The sequence below is a fragment of the Nelumbo nucifera genome, chromosome 7, assembly GCF_055504915.1.
Source record: "Nelumbo nucifera cultivar China Antique chromosome 7, China Antique-T2T, whole genome shotgun sequence".
Classification (NCBI taxonomy): Eukaryota; Viridiplantae; Streptophyta; class Magnoliopsida; order Proteales; family Nelumbonaceae; genus Nelumbo; species Nelumbo nucifera.
Genome location: NC_142655.1, coordinates 58,134,106 through 58,142,962, shown reverse-complemented (window position 1 = coordinate 58,142,962; position 8,857 = coordinate 58,134,106).

Sequence of the window (8,857 nt, the reverse complement as noted above, 5' to 3'; positions counted from 1 at the left end):
AAAAAACATCATACCTGACAGTAATGCTTTCAAATAGAGAAAAGAACACTGTTTTCTTAGAAAACGGTGCTTCCAACCCACACATCATCGACAGCATCGATGCCAAACATATACTATAAGAAAGGTTTTTTTTTCCTTCATATCATAAATACAATTTTAAAAGACACAATATCAATGTTTAATACACTTTGTAATACCAATGAGACACACTTGGGAAATCAAAGTCTCGGATGATCATAAATAAAGTATATAGACACAATAAATACATGCTTTATGTGAAGTTTATGTGACGTGTGAACCAATGGGACACACCTCGGAAACACCAAAATATAATTGATGAACCCAAAATATTATTCTTGTTATCTTAAATTTTAATAAACCTATATTATTCTTTTTTATTTTTTTATTCTTGATAATATTTACAAATATAAATTTCAATAATAATCTATACTACTATAAAAAGTATGAATAGAGTCTCATGTTTCTGAAAATTTTCTTTACTAAAATACTCTTCATTTTAAAATATAGTCCCTCTTTATTGTGATGGCAAAAAAATGTAATTTGGATAATATTATTAATTCATTCAATTCTCTTTCATGAAACCCCACATTTAAGGTATTAACTCCCATTTTCCTCATCAAATTATATATTTAAGGCATTTTTATTTTCCATCATTAAATTTTACTAATTAAATTAATATATAATAATTTTAATAGTATAAAAAACTGATGCTTTTTAAAACCAACCTAAAAACAAAACCATATTTTTTGTCCAAGTGATGGTAAGAAATTCAACCATTTTGAGTCAAATGAACATCTCTCTGTGTATTCCTAATACACGGTTGTAGCGCCATGTGGCATGTGGGGGAGCGCTCATGTGAGGTGCAAATCCGAGTTCATGTTGGGCAGGTGCTAAACTATGGAAGATGTTCAATCTTCTTTGGCAGCAACCGAGAGATGGGTAGCCTGGCAGCTACTGAATCAGAATTCCTTTCTCTCCTGTTCTTGGTGTGGAGGACTGACTCCTGTGTCGGACAGATGGCTTATAAGTTAACAACAGATTCTGATTTGCCATTACATTCAATCTTTGAGAACTGAGGGTCTGTTTGGTTCACAAGAAAAAATTGTATTGAAAATTTGAAACTAGAATAAAAATCTCTCAGAATCAGAGTTAGAATAGTCTATTCCCATAACCTGTTCAGATGAAAATCAAAATCGAAATTGTAATCATCTAGGAGTGAGATCTCATTCCCAAGGGAGGTGGAGAGAATGGTCATTCCCTTAAATTGGGGAATGCCATTCCACTAGGAATAGGAATGGGACCCAATCAAATAATTGAAATTCACTATTCTGGTTCTGATTTCAGATCCCTATTCCCATGAACCAAATGGACCCTAAGATGAAATTGTTCAAGATATGTCAATTTAGGCCATTCTTGGTTTGAAAGGAAAAGTAGGAAAAGGAAGGAAAAGATAGGAAACCTTTACAAGCCTTAATGTGTGGGCTTGCCAGGATTTTCCTTTTCCTGACAAGTTCAAAGGCAAAAAAATCCTAAGTGCGAGATCCACTTCACTTTAGAAAGTCTAAGGTTTCATAGGAATGGCACCAAAGATATATACCACAACCACACATATTTGGTTTCAACATTTTCTCATCAGTTTGGAATGAGTACAAACAACGCAAATACATATAAAATAACACAAAATACAAGGTTTTGCACTCTAGATATTTGTATTTGCGCTCCTTCCAAAATGAGCCTAAGGCTGCGTTTGGAAATGATGCAAATATGTAGTGTAAAACGGTTCATATAAATTGCAAAGTTGGGCTAGTTTTGCTTTGAGAAATTTACCTTCTTACCAAACAGACTTTTAGCTCTAATGGATGCAAACACGAATTCCAATAAAACATATGCTTTGTTTTTATCAAAAGCCCACTTGAATGCAAATTTACTTCTTTTTTATTGATATACTTTTACATCTTATTATCAATGTAAATATGCATTGGTTTGTCATTTGTCAATACAAAAATGTAATGTTGCCAAATACAGACAAAAATGAACCAGAGTGCAAATTTACCCTGAACTGTGATTTGCACTCCATTTGCATCGTTTCCAAACGCAGCCTAAATGTTATATTGCTTTTTTGCTTCCAGCATTTTCCCACCCACAGACGCAATTATCATATACAAGATATCGACCCATGAACTGATTTTAAATTGCAATCATTCAATTCACTATCCATGATGAAAAAAGGATTAATATTATAGTCCAATCCATATTCTTTGAGTGCACCAGTCAACAAGTTCACCTATAACTCATGTTATTTCTCAGCATGGCACAACAAAAAAACATGAAACGCTTCAGGCCTAACAACAAAACCAGAGAACCAATCTAGTAATTAATTAGACTTCAGCTTATATATAACCTCTTAATCCAACGAGCAAACAGGCTTCCCTAGTCATCCTAGAACAGGATTATTCTGATTCTGCTATTTTGAACATCTTGATCAAATAAGAAAGAGATGAAGAAGATGATTTTCAGAGAATAAGGGAGCTTTGGATTCTCAGAATGCTTTCTTTTCATAGGAGACCAAATCATGCACTCCCCCTTCAACTTGTGCAGCTCCTATGAAACAACAAAATGGTTGTAGCAGTACAATATTAATTCAACACTAACCCAGATCGATGAAGCTTAGTTTGGAAGTAGTACAAATACAAATATGTAGAGTATAAAACGTTGCATTTTATATGTATTTATACTGTACATATATTTGTATTTGCATTCCTTTCAAACTGAGCCTAAGGCTGCCTTTGGAAATAATGCAAATAAGTGTAAATGCAAATATGTAGAATATAAAATGGTCCATATAAATTGCAAAGTTGGGTTAGTTTTACACTGACAAATTTACCTTCTTACCAAACAAATTTTTAGTTGTAATGGATGCAAATATGAATTCCAATAAAGCATGACTTTTTTTTTTATCAAAACCCCACGTGAATGCAAATTTACTTTTTTTTTATTGATGTACTTTTATATCTTACTATCAATATAAATATGCATTGGAAAATGTATTTTCTATCATTCATGATTTGTCAATGCATAAATGTAATGTTGTCAAACACAGGCAAAGTGAACCAAAGTGCAAATGTACCCTAAATCGGGATTTACACTCCATTTGCATCATTTCCAAATGTAGTCTGATCAAGGATTATTTAAAAGAGGGGGAATACACAATTAAGGCATACATTAAGGAGTGGAGATCGATTATTTGGAAATCTCCAAAACGCAACACAATTAAAATTAACTTTGATGCATCTTGCATGAATGGTTTCAAATGTGTAGTGGCGGCCATTGCTAGAAATTGCGGTGGAAAAGTTCTGGATATAAAGACATATTTTTTGTGTGAGGCCACAATTAATATGGCCAAGGCCTGGGCTGCATGGGAAGCCCATAACCTGGCTTTAAACTTCAAAGATTTTCCCATAATTATAAAAGGGGACTTCAAGCTTGTCATATCATGTCTGCGTGGAGAAATTCAACCGCCGTGGAGCATACGAAACATCACTGAAGACTGCACTGCTTTGAAGACCAGTTTTAGTTTGGTTTGAAGTACCGTCATGCCTACCGTGAGGCGAATCAAGCTGCAGATTGACTAGCCCATCAAGCCCAATCCTATCCTACAGACTTCTTAAGGTTTAATGTAATTGTGATACGTGGGGACGTGCTACCCTAGGCTTGTGTAGCACCGATTGGATACAAATACAAATATGTACAGTGCAAATTTTATATACAAAATACAAGGTTTTGCACTCTACAAATTTGTATTTGTATTCTTTCCAAACTTAGCCAAGTTCCATTTTTGTTTTGTTTCACGTTAGAAGGGTCAAAATTCTTTTGAATGAGATATCTTGGTAGTATTTTTCAGCCCCTTTACAACAAAAATCTCCCTTTCTTTTACAAAGAAAATTGCAGCCCAAAAATCTTACCCCTTCATGTACATGTTCATCAGTTCATGTTTCTTAATCAGTTTTTGAGGCACATATTCTTGGAATTACTTCAAAGAACACAGTAAGCTTTTATCTTAATTAGCATTATCATCAGATACCAATACTTAAAATACTCATTATCATTATATTTAAACATAAATGAGCAACCAACTAGTCCTCTCAATTATTAACAATCAGTTGGGCCTATATTATATTGATGATAGAATGAGAGAACCAAAAAATTGTAGATAGAATATAATAAAAAGGTTTATACTAATTAATTGGGTTAAAGGAAAAAAAAAAGAAATTAAAGATTGGTGATATTGTGTGGTAATTAGGTAGGATCAAATTCAACACAAGGTTCAAAGTATCAATACGCCTCGTATCAGACATATTGATATATTATTTAAAGATAATTAGATAATTTTAATGTTTTTATATGCTAAAAGACACTGATGTGAGGCCCCTGTCATAATCTGACGCCAAAAAGATTAACAAAAATGTTTTGCTCCTCGATATGCAAATTTTGTGTATCAAGAATATTTATAGTGTTGATACATTGATCGTTATTCTAAGAGTAGAATATAAGGTAATGGACCCCTCTTAGTAGAGGTCGCACCAAAAAGAAAAATAGTTGGATTATCAGAACGATCAATGGTAGCATGTGACTCAATTCACTTGGATATTTTGGCAAATTGCCTTACTAATCTGGCCAAAACATGTTGAACCTGCAACAACCACCAAGACAAAACCATAGCATTTGCAAAACCAAAGCAATCAAGAAAAATCCAATAGCAGCAAAACTAATGAAATCCAAGCAAAGATAAAAACAAGCACCACAAACACCATTCCTCACCATGGAAAGGATGAGACACAGTACACACAATGATTCAAACAAATGAGGCACATTTTAAGGTATGTGCTGTGCCTAGGCTCCAGGCACAACACTTTCAAAAGGCGTGTGCCTAGTGTGCACCTTTTTTAAATTTTTGTGCTTTTTGTTATTTTTTGAACCTCCAACCTAGTGGCCGGAGTAGAGTAGAGCCCCCTACTTACTAATGTAGTTCATTCGTTCATCTTAATAAAATATATTCTTAAGAAACAACTAAAATTATAAAACCATTCTTTATGTAGGAATTAACAATTTAGGACCCTAACATGGACTTGTTTTTGGCTTCGCCTCATGGAGATTAGAACAAAGGTGGCTTGTAGAATAAGCAATGCAAAGTGTTTTACATTACATTAGCTATATGAAGTAATGCAATTGGAAAAAAAGAGATTGAATGCTTTACATGCTTGAATATGTTTTATATGTTTTATTTTATTATTAAATTTTCATTTGGTTATGTTTTACATGTTATGTTTATTTATTTTTAACTTTAGATGATTTTTAGAATATTTATTTTAAATTTTAAGTACATATTTTTAATTAATGTTGCATTTAGTATTTTTATTTTATTTTTAATTTTTTTGCATTTTTGCAAATTGCTTCAAAAAGTCATGTAATACCTCATGCACAAACTGCCCTTTGCGTTTTTATTTTTGCACCTTGTGCTTTTAACACCGAAAATATGGTACCTTATGGTTTGCAACCCAAACCAACCTTTAATCCTAATACACCCCATTCTCCTTTTTCTCTCTCAACCAAAGAATGCATATAGAGGAAAAAGAACCCACTCTTACAATAAGAACACCCTCTTTCTTTCCAAGTTATTCATAAAAAAAAAAAAAAAAAATTCTTCGAAAGAGATCTTCATCTTTCCTCTCAAAGGGGCACACCGTTAGATTACAACCCAATCCAATTCCAACCCTCAAGACCGAGTTTTAATACTGGTTCATGTTTGGTCTAACCACACATGTTACATGAACCAATTTAGTCATGCATATTACTTATAAATAAATAATGACTATTAATAAGTTGTTAATTTCGGAATAAATTAATAATTATTAATTTCTTAAATAAATCATTGTTATTATTAATTATAATATTCAATAATTAAATTACTATTATTGATAAATATTAAATATTGTTAACACATTATTGTTATTAAAATATTCTTATTAAAGTCAATAATTTCTAAAAATTATTAGAAAATAATAATTATTAAATAATATATTGATAATTATTAAATACTTTAGTGTTTATTTCTAATTAATTGTTAAATAATTATGAAATATAATATTATTATTTTTTTTGTTTTTTATATTTAATTTCAAACAAGGGTCCTTGAACATGGATTTTGTTTAAAAATGTTCATGCATCACACGGGGCCTAAGGGTGGCAATTTTCCCTGTCCCTGTTGGGTACCTCACTTCCCTCACTTGATGGGGTCGAGGACGGAGATTGCCTTGGTGAGGATGGTGGCAAGGGTGGGAATTGATAGTGATACCCAATCGAGGATGGGGATGGAGAATGAATTCTTTTCCTACCCCTACCCCGAATATATATTAAATAAAATATTATTTATGATATTATTTACATTATATATATATATATATGTATATATATATATATATATCAAATATATTTAAAATGTAATCATATTTAAAAGATCTCTTATTTTAATAAAACCTATTTTCTAAAAATAATTTTAATTTTAAAATTTTGAGGATTCAAGCCACCAATGCAGACAGGGAGTATGATCCCCACCCTGAACCCTACTGCTATTGTAAATTATGTTGAAGTTAAAAACACTTAGGATCAATTTGGTTCACAATCAGAATTGGAATAAATTTAAATCCCTTGAAATTGGAATCAGAATGGTCTATTTCCCTTGCCTATTTGGTTCATATGAGAATTGAAATTGGAATTTAAATAAACTGGAATGTAAATCTCATTACTAATGTAGGGGGAGGGAATGGCCACTCCCTCAAATTTCGATTCTACCTAACCAAATTGTTGGAAATAGCAGAAATTCTTGAAATTTATAGAATTGTCTAGAATTATTAGAAATTATAGAAAATTTACAAAAAGTATTGAAATGTATAGAAATTTACCAAGAAATACCAGAAATAATAGAAGATTATTGAATCCTCAATAAAATAGTAATCCTCATAAATTATAGAAAATTAAAGAAGTTGCAATAAAACAGTAATTCTCATAACTACAGAAAATTACCATAATTTATAATTAATTATGAAAAAATACCAGAAATTATCATTAATTATTGAAAACTACAAAGAATTAATAGAAATTATAGAAAATTATCAAGAATTGCAAAAAAAAATTATAGAATTTTCAACGAAATAGTAATTAAGTTCCATAAATTATAAAAAATTAGTATAATTTATCGTTAATTACTGAAAATATCATAAAGTATATGCAATTATTAAAAATTCCAATTCATTATTAGTATTTAGTCATTTACTGTTAATATGAAATTCTCATAAATTATTGAAAATTACCAGAAATTAACCAAAATTTCCAGAAATTCTCAAGAGTTATTAGTAATTATTGGACACTCTTTTAAATTATCATTGATTTACTATTAACAATTGTTAAAAATGCTGTAGTTATTGATGACCTTTAGCTAACTAAAAATTATAGATAATTACCAGAATCCCATGAATTGCCATAAATTTTAGAAAGCTATAGAATCTTCAATAAAGCAATGATTCTCATAAATTGTAGACAATTAATATAAATTATAAAAAAATTATTGAAAATTACTAAAATTATCAGTAATTACTAGAAATTAACCATTTCTCTCTTGCATCTTCATTTTTCCTTCAACAAATGATCTAAGATTTATATTTCCATTCAATCCCTTTGTCTTCATATTGGATATCAGACTTTCCCGTGCATTGCACAGGGCTCCACTAGTTTATGTGTGTGTGTGTATCAGGGTCGGGGCAGGGCAGGGACTTCATTCCCCATCCCTGACCTCAACCTTTGTCGGGGCAGAGTGGGGACTTCATTCCCCATCCTGAACCTCGACCTCGGTTAGGGTCCCTATTAATCCCCATCCCCGTCCTGCCCTACCAAATCAATCTCCATCTCCGATCCATCGGGTCAAGGTGGTCGAGTACCCGGTGGGGATGAAGAAAATCGCCTTCCCTAGTTTTGAAGAAGCTTCAAGAAAAGTTGGGGTTGTTAATGGACTCTAAAAATCCCAATTATCTTGGATTGGATTTGGATGATAAAACTTGCATTCGATTAATAATCACATTGGATGTGGATTTAGCCCCATAAAATCCAATTAAAATCCTATTCTAATTAATACTTAGTATTTTATGTATATATATAATATAATTATGTATGCATATAAATATTATATAAAGTTTATAGTAGATAAATTTAATCTTTTATATTTATATGCATCTATATCTATATATTTAAATGGAATGTGCCAAACCGGCACTTTCCAGCTTTATGGCTATTTTTGAGGGGCAATTATCTTTTTTTTTTGTTGTTTTTTGGAAGCACTTATCTGTTTTATTTTTGTTTTTTAATTTTTTTATCATTTTATAATTGAAAAAATAACTAAAGTGGCCAATAAGCTTTTAGACATTTATCTCCTCTCATTAATTCTTTCTCCTCTTTTTCATTATGTCCATTGATTATGCCATTAACTCTTTCCTTCAATAACTCATGCCATTAATTCTCTCTCCTCTTTATTACTCCATTAAATTGACTAAAATTCACTAACTTTATCTATATCTATAGCCATTTCAATTTAACTATAATTTTATATACATTAGATATATTTATATTAAATTATAATTATCAACACAAATAATTATATTGAAATGGAGATATTCAATGACATATTATTGAGATAAATAATCTACTTCAATTTAAAAGATAATTAATTTTTAAGTTAAGCTAATTAATTAATTAATTTATATTTTAGAATAAATATTATATACTTCAC